General features: G+C 48.6%; 1 protein-coding gene across 3 annotated transcripts in view; it reads left to right on the top strand.

The window, feature by feature from the left end:
- LOC119433950 (ELAV-like protein 3) overlaps positions 1-15,558 on the top strand; it is a 171,750-nt gene that overhangs the window by 44,178 nt on the left and 112,014 nt on the right. The window contains exon 1 of one of the 3 annotated variants that reach the window (XM_037701242.2): positions 10,391-10,478. The exons of the other annotated variants lie outside the window; for them this stretch is intronic. The gene's annotated coding sequence lies outside the window, so the exon portion shown is untranslated. Of the gene's footprint in view, positions 1-10,390; positions 10,479-15,558 lie in introns of those variants that run through there. 3 annotated transcript variants of the gene reach the window in all.

The raw sequence follows: 15,558 nt of genomic DNA, 5'->3' as shown, positions 1-15,558 counted from the left end.
TGCTTCGCCAAGAGTTCGGCTTCGGGGGCTATGCCCGACACGTGTGTGACCTTTCCGGATTTCGATGTCGCGCTTCTTCAAGTTCTTTTTTCTTTTAATTAGGTTTTGCGGGACTACGATGTGATTTCCTCTTACGTTGCGACCTCGGTCCCTTTATAGCGATATTGGTGCCATGCACTTCAAGCTTCTGTGCGACTGCACTTGAGCTCACAAAAGAATGACGCACGGTGTGGCCAGCTAATGGGAGGAGTCCTTCAGACGAGAGTTCTCCGCTATAGTGTCGCGGTCTCCTTTAAATCTAATCACCGCCGCTGTCTACTACTAGTTGTTTAATTGAAAGGTGCAGGTGGTGGAGAGGGGGGAGGTGTCATCAACCCAACTGTTGCACGAAGCTACGGAGGCCCCCCTAAATATTACGCTGTGTCGTTGAGCTTCCATTTATTAACTGGGCGTCGCGCTGCGACCTGCTATAGCCTGCTCAGGTGGCAGAGTGGCTGCCCCGAAAAGGCGCTGGTCCTGTGTTAGACACCCGGACCAGAACGATCTCTTCTTCAGCTGTGAAGCATTCTAAGAAATCTATACGGAGGTTTCCTTAATAGCTTGGCGCTGCTATCACGTGGATGACAATATGTTGCATTCCTCCATTTAAGAGATTTCCGAAGAGCTCACTTTCCCCATTTATTTATTTTGCACTCTTTGTCGTAAAGTCTACATCGTGCAGATGAGCATTATTGTAGTGGCATTGAAACAGCAAGAAGAATTTAAATGTTGGAAGAACACGCAGTCATAACTTACACATTAAACTAAACGGTACATTCTGCAAGGATGAGGAAAACACATCTCTGGAGACATCCGCGACGCTCGTGTCCAGATTCTTCCTCTAACGAATCGTAAAAGCAAGAAAAATAAATGTTCTATTGTACAGCTAACTTGTCGAACCTTGTAACGCCATTATTTATATGTGTGACTAATATGCTTTCATCATGTAGGGACTTCTATCAATAGTGATTTTTCAATTGAAAATTGAACGAGAAAAGTTTTCGTTGCAATAATTTTTTTAACGCGAAAAGAACATTTGGGAATTAGCCCCGTGTCTGGTCACGTCTTTTGACGCATTTAGGCGTCTGTGTCGCACTATTTGTTTTTAGGTATTTTGTTATCATTTATTGCTTTATCAGTTGTTGGTTATGGATATTATGTTCTTGCTGTCAGTGGCGATGCTTCTTTGAAGAACAACTTTATAAAACGCGGAGAGGAGGAAGGGGTGATGCGGGGGCCGAACCAACAAGATGTAGTCAGGCAAGTAACTGCATCAGCGTCCCTTCAGTCGGCATGAGGAGGTCGACTTCGTACGTCATGCCTTTCGATTACACGCATGCGCAGCAGTATCGTCTTGCTTTTCTTCGTACTCTCCTTCAAACCATCAGTTGATAGTACAGCGTCTTTTCTTGATTGCTTTCCTAATTTGGTTTTCGCTGGCAATTCACATATTGCACTGAACGTCCCTGCCCTGCCGCCGCTTCGCTCGCTTGGCGCTGTGTGCGCAATCTCCGGAGCGAAAATGTTTATCCAACGCCCTCGGCGGCTAAGCTAAACATCTCGCGGGGCAGCCCCGCACCGTATCTTTCTCGAGCCAAAAGTCGCTCCACCGAACCTCTTTTCGCCGTTTCGAGACCCGCTAATGCGCGGTTTCGTCGGCGCTGACGTCATCGCCAGAGTAAATTTCCTTTTCCTTTCACGCATCTATCTAGCTATTTCGGGTTCGGCCCTTCTGAAAGGGACAGTCGGCTTGCGGCTCGGTGTTTTCTTGGGCCACGGTCGAGCGTTATGCAACGTTCGGTTCGGATGCCCGTTTGTGAGCGCGCGTGCCGGCGTGAACCGCGAGGCTTCGAACGTTGATACAAATGGTGGGGCTGGAGAAACGGGTGTTCTTCGGGGAATTCCCCGATGAGTGAGTGTCCTGGGGGATAAATCAGTGTGCTACTAGGTAGTTTCACTTCGACTGAGCACGTAATTAAACGTACAGCCTCCCGCATACTGAAACCCAACACGTTTTAGCGTTGCAATGTCCCGACGTATTGCAAATGTTAGTTTGGTACCTGACGGCTTTAATTTAGGCATGGGAAGCCTATATATAACAGCGTTCTCGATATGCTCTAGTGAGTTAAGTTTCGGTAGTTCAGCAAGCCAATTACGTATTAGTAATTACCGTAGGTAATAAACACACAATTATTTTGTTATTTCGTGGAGAGGGTAGGCGAATGAAAGCTGAACAAGTTAATATATTTCTACATGTCGAACTGCAGTGGGGGCCTTACGGGGCTAAGGGCATTTTCAGGTGCATTGAAGCTAACTGGGCTCAGCCTGGTTAACCAGTGTTACGTCCATACGAAAACCATATTTCGTAATAGACGTGGAGAGAATGGTCCCGTTCCCCTGTTTCTGGGTGGTTGGAACAACGTTACAGCACAAACACATTCCTGAAACCCGTGTATGCTCTCCGCTGCCTTAAAGAACATGATCTTCACGTGGAGGTCACACCGCCTGAGGATATTCGGTCAGGCTGGTTAGTTCACTATAATTACGTTTTTCATTCAGCTCATGCCAAGAAAGGAACATGAACGAGAACACAGGGCAAGCGCTGATTCTCAACCAAAAGTTTATTTCGCGCGCGGCAGTGTTCCCTATAAGGTTTGTAATTTACACTGACCACGAGTGGTTGAACTCTACCGTCAACGAGCTAAACAAATATATCCAGTTTCAAGTTAGTGAAAGTTCTTCAATTTGTTTTTTTTTTTACCTAGGCGCCCTGCATGAACCACTGCTCATTTTGCCTTTTATTGTTCGTGGCGTGATTAACCGGTTTCCTTTTTCCTGCCCGGTGCTTTCAGACCGAGCGCTCAAAGCACGCTCCGTCCGTGCACAAAGAGGTCTTCTCTGCATGTCTGCGGTGCGTGCAAAGAAGCCCAATCAACGCAGAGCACTTGCCCGCTTTCTCGATTTTTCATTTTTTTTTTTCTTTAACCTCGCCCTATTTTCGCTCTGCTTCTTTCTTTTTTTTTCTCTCCTTCCGCTGGAGACAGATGGCGCGGTTGGGAGGGGCGCGCTCGTGAGAGCCCGCCATGTGCTGCGTAGGCCACCACACGCAATGGCCCCACCCGTTTTGTTAATGTCACGGTCATATGTTTTTTTACACATATATAACTGTTGTTCCCTGTTTTAGCGTTTCTTTTTTTTTCTCTCTCTCTCTTTTGTACCGGGAAAGCACCTTTGCCTGCCGGGTGGCTTCGTCAGTGCGGTAGGGCACGAGGTGAACGCACGAAAAGTGACCTTCTGAACACTATGCCGCGCTGGCCCAATAGGCGTGCGATGCCCATTGAAGCGGCGTGGAAAGAATAAAAGAGAGAAAAATGGGTGTGGCTGGGGACAGCCGTGTGTTTTTTGCGGCATTGATTCGCTTAAATTGTCTTTGTTCTTTTCATCCTCAGCAGAGTGTCGATGCATGGTCTGAGAAATAAACTGCAGCCATCGGTTGCAATGTCGGTTCAACTTGAGCAACTTGCAAAACTAGTGTTTTAGGGATGCGAATGCAGTTACTCTTCCGCGTATCTTGTTCCGTCCAAACGCGCGGTTTGAATAGCCATCGGTTTGTATCAGCCCGAGTCTTCGTGGAATATTCTGTTTAAAGCTAATAACTATTTTGAATATTTTAGCTTTCAAATTTAGTCGTTAAAATTTTAGGAATCTGTGCAGGTTAAGACTCCGAAAAAAAAGAACTCCGTAATGTAAATTTTATTTTATCTTTCACTCAGTTACCAGGATGGCATATATGATCATGATGACGATGATTTATAAGTAGAGCTGAACCCGGATATGAAGAACTTATATAAAGCTAATTGTTCTTTATGCCGGACACTCGAAACTTACCGACTTGTAAAATAACAATAACGAACTGGACATTAGACATATCGAACTCGGGACGTCCGCTGCAATCGCCATAGAGCTGTTTGCAGATCGCGATGTGACGCCACTTGCCATGAACGAGAAAAAAAGACAGTAAAAAGACACATCGTACCTGCATTTCACACTTGTGTTTGCGAGGAGGAGGAGAGAAAGAGAAGGCGGGGATGTTAACCAGAAATGCGTCTGGTTGGCTACCCTACTCTGGGGGACGGGAAAGAGGGAACAGAAAGATGAGATAGAGAGAGGAGGGGGAGGGGGGGAGGACACGGTGAGCTCGCGCGCGCATGCGGAGGGCCTCAGCAATTCAAAGGCGTTCACATAGGCCAGTCGTCCTCAAGTAAGACAACAGTGCCTTCACAGCTTTGTGGGCTGACGAGTGATGGGGACGGTCTTCAAGGAGCACCTACACGGACAACGGTCGATCGTCAAGTCGTCGCAATGCGTTCGATAAGTGTGTGTGTGTTGATAAAGTTGTGTTTGCGAACCTATCAAGAACACAACTTAGGTCACAATGAGCCATGAAGAATGTTTCCTGTCCTGTGTCCTGTGTTCTTTCTTCTGTCCTGTGTTTTCTTTTGTTTTCCTGTGAGGAGACCACCTTCTTGTCGCGTTTTCAAGTCTGCGAGTTACCAAGCCGTGATCTTGCTTTGACAGCAAAGTAGCCTTCATTGTTTTTCACTTCGACGCTGTCTTCACAAAGCTGTTTTTTTTTTTTTTAGCGGCCTCATCAGAATTGGAACAAGACTTAAGATGGCAAGATGGCCGCTTAACGACAGCTTAGTTGACTAGCCGTTTAAGGCAAGTATTGGAGCGAAGCAGTAGAAATATAAACCGTAATAATAGAGCATCTGAAGCACGGAGATTCGACAAATTCATGTACTAACCTTTATTTCCCTGGTACCTAGCTGGAGAATCGCAACCGCAGAATTCCCCATAGTAATTTTCGTGGGAAGCTGGTGTTTGCACAGTTTAGCATTACGCGACCGTTGCGCTGACCCTGTAAACGGCGAGGACCGTTGCCCGAAAGCGTGACTCGTAACGGTTTCTGGTCTGCTGATAAAAACACGGCCGGCCAGAATGTGTGCACACGGATCTATCCGCGGCCGGTAAGCTTGTTGCGGTGTCCGTCGCGTATGGCACGTGATTAGACTGAAGAGGCCGGCAACATCTGCACCCTCTCCATTACCCCGCCGGAGGAAACATAGAAAATCTAAGAGGCCATTTTTTATAGTATCTTTTACCTCCCAGATTGTGTCCTTGTATGTTTTCGCGTCGTTTAACGGTGTTGCACTCGATGCTTGATGCGGGACCAAGTACACAGTGACCGAACAACTCGCTGCGCAAGAAATTTGGAGGACGCTTAAGCTTCCCCTTTAAGAGCGGAACACAATAGCAAAGATCCCTGGCTGCTTATCAGGCTTTTTCTCGTGTATTCAAAATACAACCCGACGCTATCGTGCCTATAGGTTGTCGTTAAGTTGTACTTTACGATTTTTCTGACGGATTTTACTTTGAGAACTTTAATTTTGTTTACCAAGGCCTTGCGCCACGCGGAGGGCCTGCGCGGTCGGGGTGGTTCGGGATGATTATTTCCACCAATGACGCCGGCGAGTTCGCGCCCACGCCGACGCCGGATTTTCTGCGACACGGGGCCCTTGACGCTATCGCGTTAAAATGTCATACCAAATGTAGATATTATACGCCGGCTTTCGCGATCGGACACAATGACGCCACATGTACGAGGAGCTGTGGCGGTTTGGTCCGTTGCTTTAAACATGTGTAGTAAAAGCTTTTGTTGCCGCTGTAGCTCGGAGAACACAAACGCTGCAAGTGCCGAACTGACGTGAAAACTTCGTGTGGGACGAGTTAAGGTTCTCTTGTAGGAAGATGTTGTGAACGCTTCTCGTTATTTTGCGGGAATTTGTGTGGATTTAGGGCTGTGCCAATGGGCAATAACAATGTGTCACAGCGTCGATGGTGCTGTCGCGTAGAACCGCATACTAGTCATTGGCTATGGATGTGTTTCTACGTACATTTAATGTGACTACATCAACGCGCTTGCAACTTGCGGCTCTCGGAGCCACTGTTGGCTACATACATCAATACCCACCTAACGGATGGCACATATTCAGCTGATTCAAAGGCGGCCCTCCAATCCGTGCAGCCGAGCCTACATCGCGACCCTCATAAACAGCTGACATCCGAAATCAGGGAATCTCACCACCACTCTGTTGAAACCGGGCCCATAACCAAGTTTCAGTGGGTGCCTGGTGATTGCGTCATTATAGGGAACAAAAAAGCCGACGGCGAAGCAGCGCATTTAGTAAACGAACTTAGCTTGTGCTGTGCCATTGTCGAGGCCTGCGACACGGGGTCCTTGCTCTTGCTTCTTGCTCGCGGTAATGGATAAAACGTTGGAATTCACCGGAATTTGACACCTCGCGACTGTACTACGGTGGCTAGATGGGTCTGTGCTTCTTTGACCATTTATTGCAATTTCGGCTAAGGCAATCCTAGTCTATCTCAATGCGGCGCCAGTTAGTGGTTAGGCAGCGTTTTCGAACGCGTATACTGCTTCTGTGTCGGCAATGACAGCGCCTCGTGCAGCATTTGGAATATTGACGATTCCATGGAAGATATCCTGATATACTGCCGTTATATTGCAATGAAAAACTGACACGACGTGCCACTTTAAGCCGACTTGACGACGCAGTTTTCACATGGTCTCGGCCATCATCCGCGATGTGGGCGATAAGAGCACTGCTGCGCGTTCGTCGCGATCACATGGACGCTCGAGGCGCGTTTGCGCCGTCGCCGTTGGCGTGCGTTCCCGCTATCGACGGCGCATGTGCGGCAGGCGCGCGCAGCGTTACAAAATGTGCAGAGGCACGGAGTACGCTTGGTTGCAAAAACTACGAGGCGAAGTGGCCTACGCTCAATGGCCACGGAGGGGGGCAGCGTTCTGCCTTCCGCTGCTGGCATGACCGCTGTTGCCAAACCTAATATAGGCACATCTACGACTCGCGGGCAACTTTCTGTGGCAATGGAGGGAAAGCTACGGAGACAAAGCGCTCACAAGTGAGCGTGCTTCTGACAAGAGTCCCGCGTTCTAATCCACGTTAGTGTAGGCTGTGGAAGAGAAAACATAAACACCTTCTTAGCAACAGTTGAATAAGACAGAACACACCACTGAGTGTAAAAGGTTGCTTATTTTGCGGTTCTTCCTTTCTACGTCTCACCAAACGCGAAACTGTACGTCGCACGTGGAAGCTGCGTCGATTCCGCGTCTGTTCCGAGCAACCAAAAGCACTGTCAAACGCTGCCAGACTACTTGGCGCGGTAACGCATGTGCAACAGCCACGCGCCAGTACCTTTCCCTTCGTTGCCACAGAACGTTGTACGCGAGTATATACGTTGCTGCTGAGCTGCAGGTATGTATGCATTATGCTTGGTGTTCACCTTTCTTCCTAAATGCATACCTGCCGACTCTCTCGAATTTTTCGTCGTTTCCGAATTTGGGCTGATTCCCCGATTTTTTTGCGAAAGTTGCGTCAAATGTTACGCAAAGTTATGCTCGCAAGAAAGTTTCACTCGTTGGTCGTCCAGATATTCTGGAAATCTGATGGTGAAAGGACAGCGAGCGATGCTTGCTTTCGAGCAAGTTTATTCAGACGAGTTCCTACAGCAAGCAAAATTGGCAAAAGCAAAGTCACTGCAAAAGTCAGTGTTTACAGGGAAGCAGTGTGCTGCTTGTCAGCCTCTGCTCTTCGAAGTTTGTTGCTGCTTGTGTGCGGCGTATAAAAGTAAATCATTGCTGAATGAAGCGCGATCCCACAAGAGGTGTGTGTGCTTAGGATAAAACAAAAAAATGCAATACGAAATTTGAATTTCAATAAAGCTTGATTGCTCGATCATTTTCAATCCATTTTGATTTCATTTAGGTGATTATCCCTCCCTGCCTTTCCCCTTGCTCTCTCTCGTCAGGTTCAGACGTCCCACAAAAATATCTGTACAATATAAAAACATGCATATCCAACACGCAGCTTGCAATCAGTGAGAAGCGATGCTTTCGTGAAGGCGGTTAATTAAACGCTATCAAACTGTTCCTCTTCTGCAACGTGTTTTGCAGCTTAGCGATTACGTGTCGCCTGCCTGTAAATGAGCACCAACCTACCCACACGACCCACACGACAGCCAATTACACGCCTTTCCCTTATTGACCCATTTATATTCACGTTTACTCCGTGATCAGGCCAGTTTACTATTCCAGTTTCTGCCCGCCGCGATAGCTTAGTAAATGTTGCGTTGCGCGGCTGAGCTGAAGGGTGCGATCCCGCCCGCTGCGGACCATGTGGCCAAAATTAATAATCAGATCGTGGTTTTGGCACGTCAAACACAAGAAATTACTTTTTAAATTTTATTTCCAGTCTATCCATGGCCGGCCGACGTTATCCGTCAAAACTCCCACGGAGCAGACGCCCCAATCCCCCGGAAAAAGGGACACAAAGCTCAGCTATAACAAAACATTTATGCACTTAAGGCGTGTGCTTGTTTCCCTGAGGATATGTGGGCACTGCTTGTCGTTTAACTGCATAATTCTGCAGAGAGCCGTAAGCAACCGGCACTTGCATAGTGGTTGCGCAGATTGGGCCACACGCTGCGACACTTCGGCAACAGCCGCAGCAACAGCAGTAGCACATTTCCGGAGGGATCGCAGATAAAAGCTTCGTGTTTCAAAACCTTCGTCGATTCGGAAACTGAAACTACCTCGAGAAAGCGCATAGTTCGTTTCTCAGCGCCTCCGCTTTCTTCGGCGCCCCCATCATCGTGGACGGTCACTTGATCTACGAACCGTGTGCTCCCGAATGCCGCACTGTGCGTTGCCCTTCTGCGTTTCACTATCTGTGTAGCCGTGCTCTGCTCATGTAATGAGGTCGCCGTGTCACGTCGCCCTATGCCCATAGGGGGTCAACTCCTTCCCGCGTTTTGTGCACTGGCGTCCGTTTTTCCTAATGTGTGCCGTCATATGGACGTCTCGATGTCCGCTTCGTCTTCCCCGACCCGTCAACGCAGCTGGCCGTGCGAGTGATGTTAGAGTGCCTCGTCGTAGCCCTTCGAAGTGCGAGCAGTGAGTACGTCGGTGTCCGGTCTGCGTTCGCCGTATTCTCTTGCGCTGTGGTTCTCGTTTCGCCGTTGTAAGCGCCGGCTGTTCTTGGCACCATCTCCACCATATTACGCCGGCTGCTGCTCGTCTTCCCGCTCGCCTCGAAGTCGCCCTGTGACCTGGTGTTCGTGAGTAGCGGAGGCACCAGGTTTGATTGGCGTTATCGGCAGCTCGTCGGGGAGTGTCACGGATGCGTGGAGACAAACTGCTTTGCGTCTTGCTCACTGGGCCTGTTTGAACTTTGTTAAAGGACGCGTGAGCTTTGTTGCCGAGTGGATTCTGCTCCGGTTGTGGGGTTGTAACGTCGCTTGGTGAACTTCCCTTTTTTTTTCTCTCTCTTTCTGGCGTTGGTAACAGTTGGCGCAAGCTTCTCTTTTCCTGCAGTGTACTGAGACGCGCGGTGTCTTGTTCGAGTCATTCAACCCATTAGATTGAGCTTCGCCAGAGTGGTCTGGGTTCGGTAGGGCAATAAGTGAACGAGTAACTTTGGTCGCTACGTGACCTCTCCAGATAGAACAGGTTGTTCGTAGTTCGCGAACTTATTAGGGAACTTAAGATCTGCGATTTTTCCGTTTCACGGCTGTAGATTTCGCCGGCACAGCTCTTTGCTTCTAACCGTCAGGTTGGTAATTGGCTCAACTCCGGGATAGCATGGTAGCGCTTTGAGAAAATTAGCGTTCCCTCAAGGCTGTCGCGACTGTGAATTTCACGATAAATTCGCGGGGTCCTTCACTCCCAGGCCCTTATTTATTGCAAAGATTAGCTGCTCGTTTACCGAAGACTCTTACTTAAATTTATCGTTTAACATACTTCGGTTCATTCAAGATGGTGAGTGGCGGGCAAAGCGGTTACGGCCCTGGCCCTGAGCAGCTTAGTTTCACGTCGTACCCGCGTTCGCCGCACTTTGGAGCAGCCGCTCTCGTTCTTCCTCACATTTGCATGTCCCCAGAAATGTGTGCTCAGCAGAGCAGATACGTTTTCTTACAATCAGCTCCACCTCCGCAGCCGGCGGCTGGCGTAGTCGGGGCGTCGCCGATTTGTGCTTCGACGTGCGGTTGTTGCGGAACGGGTAGTCGTCCACGTGCTGGTTCGAAGCGACCACGGCTCGAGCTGCCTCAGTTTTCCGTCGAGTCGAACCCTCGGCGGCGTGGACGAGACGAAGCATCCCGTGTCGCCGAGTCTATCGCATCGGAGACACTGTCTACGGCTCGTCGCGTGTCTTTGCGGCGCCCGGACAACCTCTTGACGCGCTACGACGCTTCGGGGATAGCCTCGCAGTCGACTCGGCCGGTCGACGAGGACGACTTTGACGCTACTGCCAACGTGCTGTGTGCAGCCATTCGCAAAGTTGGTAAGTGGGTGCTGCCCGGGGCCTTTCTCTTACAGCGGTGGCTCAACGTGGTTTCTTAACGTGGTCATACTGATTCGGGCGGCAGCGAATCCGTGGCACGCAGCCAGCGCAGAAACAACACTAACCACGAAAACCCGAAAGTGATCTATGTAGACACGCCGTTGTCTTCCAACTGGTATATTTGCACGTTACCCATGATTCGATTTTTTTGTCATAGCATAGTATGAACTTACGTTGACTATCTCACAAAGCCTATATAATGCGCGGTGGGAGTAGGAGGGGGGGGGGAATGGAATACATGGATTACGGGTAGTTGTGTCAGTCATCACAAGCTGATCATGCCAGATATGTACGGCAAAGTATTATGGATTATTATTGGAGGTCTCATGTGGCGTTACAACTCTGGTTTCCTGCGCACATAGTACCACGGGGGCTTCACGTCTACAGTTAGAATTGCAATGACTCTCCTCATTGAAAACGTCGGAAGGCCAGTTAGCGCGAATATCGTAATGTCTCATGTTGCGAGTAATCCGGGTGAACTGCGTGAACACGATTGGAGGTGGACGCCTAGTGTGATTTCCATTGGCTTTCGGTTGGGAACTTACACTTTCGGCTCTGTCCTTCCGTATTTCTTCCTTGTCACCACTGCTGCTCACTCCTTTGAACACGGTTCTCCAGCATCACCGATGCTGCCGAACATGCTGTGTAAACTGCCTCTCTGTGCTGCTCAAGCACCTTCGCATAGCTTAACCCTTTTTCACTTGTTTGACCATTCTGGCCTGAGTTCGAAGTGTCTTTTTAGCGATACAGCTTGTAGTGTGCCCATACACGACAAGTTTCGTCTCTCGTCGAATAGCCTTGAACGGGATCTTCCAAATTGTGCCACCCTTAGTAAGGCCACTCTAATGTCTCCTGGGTTTGCTCTTTAGGCAGCACGTGTTATTATCGTAAGGGTACTACTAAGCCTGCTTCACTGGTGGTGGTAGCAGACATCACTTGGTTGTTTTATTATAGTAATTATGAAAGATATGAAGGAAAATGTTTTGCTCACCGCACTATGACTAGCTAGCGTGACGGGTGACACACCTGAGTGGTGGCCAGCAGAAGTAGTAGGACGAACAGAAGTAAATGGCGGAGGCTGAGGCTCGGGGACAGAAGTTTAATAAATGGCAGAGAGATCGGCCTAAGGTGGAATCCTGTATCCTGTACCTCTGCGACAGGGGTCTTGCTCTGGACATTTTCAACGTCGTCCCCTATTGTCAAATTATGTAATGGAGGCAATTCAGGACAATCAGAGGCGCCGTAGCATCACCTTAAGTCAATAAATGCCGACAAGATGGCGAATTCGACAGCATGGTGGAATTTTAGAATGTCCAGAATAGGCACCCCGGAATAAAGGGGATAGAAAAAGATGAGGATGGCGGATGGTACATAGGCAGATATGGGGTAAATTTTATATTTGGCGACTGTCCAGAGGTGTTTCTACGTTTTTTCCCCCTAAATCCGCGTTTTATTCGGTTTCTTCACGTTGCAATTCCAGTATGACCTTCCTGTGATATTGAAATATAGTTTGGTGTTGAAACTTGTTCGATCTTCGTCGCTGTGATGTTCTCCTATTTAGCGCGATGCGATCTTGTAAAATGCGTGCAGTGCTATCTCACTTGGTTCGCGTGCCACAGGCATCTGGTGCCTAGCAGCGGTAAAAAGCAGTACCGGTCACTATACTACTGATACTCGGCTCGCTCGATTGGTGCCTACAGGCCCTTTCCTGTTGCATTCCTTTACTGCCCCTAATTGCTTGCGGCTTGCTCCTTCCATTATTCGTGGATACCCCGCTTCTCCCGTCTCGTGACGCGGGCGCCTCCCGCTGCGCCGGGAGTTCCCGAAAGCGGCAAGAGTGCGTCACCGCTGTCGGGCGGCCGAATCGATGCGCGAGCGCCGTGCTCTCTCAGCGAGCTTGCTCGCGTCTCGGCTGGACGACCCCACCATTCTTGTGGCAAGGCGGTCGTTTCGCGTGCGAGGCAGTGACCCCCACCCTCGGCTTCGAAACAGCAAGGGAGCGTGGGGGCGCGCGATGGGGGAAACGAGGGCGTTCGATCGCGTGTTCTGTACTTCCCATCCCCCCTCCCCTGTTTTTTTCTTCTTCCGAGTCGTGTCAGGAAACATTGTACGCATGTAAATGCATTGGCAGGCTGGTTGGTTTGAAATGATTGCGCTGTCCTTATGTGGAAGTTATAACATAGGTAACTATACGGTAACCTGCGCTTTTATCTTAAAACTTCGAAAAGTTTTCCCCTGACTAAAATATCGCCGCAAGTCCACGTCCTTAACGTCCGGATTCTATTACTTGTGTTATATGTCAAAAAAAAGAGAAGAAAAAACAAGGCTGCCATAGTCAGCCCATCGCGTGTTGTCGACATAGCGTCCTCCAGAGACGGCGACGGGAAAGTAAGGAGAAAGTTGTTAAAAAAGCTTTATTGATGTCAAAAAAGCTTTATTGAAAGCAAGCGTGTCTATTTTCCGAGGTAGAAGAAGCGTGTGGTGAGGTGCAGGGTACCATGTTGCAGTTCTGACAAAGTAGCGGGAATGCATCTCCAAGGCCGTGTTTTGTAACCTAGCAGAAGCCGGAAATTACCAGTGACGTCATCGCTGCTATCTGTTTTACCTCTTTTAACGATGGGTGAAGGCGAGGTCAACATCGCTTTATCTTATTCTTTTTCAACGATTGCACGATTGGGACCATAGCATTTTCAACTGCTGTGAAACTGGAGCAACAGTTAAAGCCGAGAAGCGTATATAATATTTCTTTAATATGTATTTAAGATACTCACGTATAATATGGTCAACATTTTCGTGTGTCATTCAACTGCGGTTGCTCAATCGCTGTCGTGTTCTGCTGTTCCGATGTGAGCACGAGGACGCGGGTTCGAGTTCCGGATGCGGCGGTCGCATTCCTGTACGGGCGGGTTTTGGAAACACTCAATCGTGTGCTGAGCTTCGCGCGCAAGTTACACCTTAACGTGCGTACTGCTGGGCTGCAGTTGCCGTTACTCGAACTGAATGTGAATCGACAGTGAGTGTGCTTCAACTATATTTTTATTCCACTTTTGCTTTTACAAACGCTCTTGCCGTGCTACTTGTGGTTGTATTGGCGTGAAGTGTGCTTACTTTTATTGTCTGAGAAAAATGCGTGAGTGCAATCAGACCTTTATTTACATTTGATCTTATTGTTCTCCGTTGTTTGTTTGAGCCTGCTCAACTTCCATATTGCTCTTTGACCAACTGAGGAGTACCTGCAGTCACCCATGGTGGCCAACTCACCTACCTACACACGCATATACGGGGTCCTCAAAGTTATTGTTCAGAACAGGCGTAGTACTGACAGTATTAATGTCAGTACTGAAGTAGTAGTTGATTACGAAACTCTCGGATAATTTTAATAAAAAGGCTATGAGGTCTATGCGGTTGATGGTTTTGGTATGTGGATTATGTGCTCTTGCGGACCTAATAGCAAGTAGATCATTATAATAAGTACATAACTTAAAAAAGATTCCAGGCTGACACCCAGGAATGTTATATTTGCGCACTGACCGTTATATTTGATAATAAATCACTCGAAACACGTACGCAGAAGTGGCAAATAAACGGACTTCGAACACGATTGTCTTCAAGTTTATGATTGAAACATATGACATGATCGCAAGCTTTAAAAAAATTCTCTATTTATCTATTTGCTAAGTGTCAAATTTGTCTCTCATTTATTTGCTAAGTGTCATTTTCGAGAAAACTGTGTCCGTTAAAGCACATTAACAACCGGTGCAACCAGCATTTGCGTAGCTCGCGCTTGTCTCGTTTATTATTAGTAGCGATAGTTTAACTTGGGCGATCCCGTGTAATAATAAATATACCCCGAGCAAAGGAACCCAGCAGCGAATGAGCGTCACTCGGGACTTGGGCTGCGGAAACTGTCGTAGTCGCGTGTTGACTCGTTGCCATGGCGACGCCCATTCTCCAGCCGGTGCAGTTTCTGGGCCCCAGAGCAGATTGCGGGCAGCCGGACAGGACAGGGATAGAATTGTAACGAACGAAGCCCCGAGGGCAGCTGCCGAATTGACGGGCCTGCTTCGGCGGCGTGACCGCGACGACTGGGGCGCCGCTTTTTATGCGGCGGAAATCGATGGAAACAACGGTGCCCGCAGTTTTCCTGCAACAATTACTACGGGGAACTCGGTCGCTGCGATCGTCCAACCGCACCGTGGGAATGATCGTTACTACAAGGATTCGCCTATTCCTCGTGCTTGTGGCTTTCAGACGTTCTCGTAGCTTTTATTTATTGCGCTTTATCTTTCAAAATTCACACAAGTTCTCATATTCTTTTTTTTTTTTTGAGAACACAGGAAGGCAATTAGTCCCTGCTTAAATGCGCAAGCATAGGGAGTTATTGCGCTTATAGCGCATTATGCTGTGGGAAACGATCAATTTAGAAAGGGGCAAAGCCTTTTGAAGCCAGAAGCGCAAAGTTTAGGCGCATACTTCCCGTCATTTCTGTGCTGGCTAAAACGCGATACATGCATATCCCCTACAGTTAAGCGCCAGGTGTACCTTAGTAACTTTTTCTTAAAAGAAACTCTATGGCTACCGCTTCTGGCAGGGTCTGCTGCTTGCGATGAGCGCTGCCAATTATTTGTGTACGTGCGTGCGCGCGCGTGTGTCTGTGTGTCAGCAGTCCAAAGCTCGAAAATTGGTTTGCCGTGTCCCTCCGCATTGTCATCGCCATTGGCACTTTTGTGGTTTCCTTAAGGCTGCAAGGCTCTCGGCTGCTCGGTTTGTCCATGGCTGCCTGATCGCACGCAGTACGTGCAATCGCTTTTGTTGACGTACGCAACTTGTTCGCGTGCCATTCTCGGAGACGTGTACCAACTGCTGAAATGGCAGTGACACCGGACAAACGTTACCGTTGCAACCGTGCTGAGCGACCCTCTGTGACCCACCGCTGATACTGCAAATACGTCAGTGACTGTATTGCACACCAACTTCCAGCTTTAGCCTTTTTTTTTCGCTAATGCTTTAGCTTCCCTTT

Source organism: Dermacentor silvarum, chromosome 11 (assembly GCF_013339745.2).
Source record: "Dermacentor silvarum isolate Dsil-2018 chromosome 11, BIME_Dsil_1.4, whole genome shotgun sequence".
Classification (NCBI taxonomy): domain Eukaryota; kingdom Metazoa; phylum Arthropoda; class Arachnida; order Ixodida; family Ixodidae; genus Dermacentor; species Dermacentor silvarum.
Note: the sequence above shows the minus strand (reverse complement) of the source record. Positions and strands in the feature narration are given on the sequence as shown.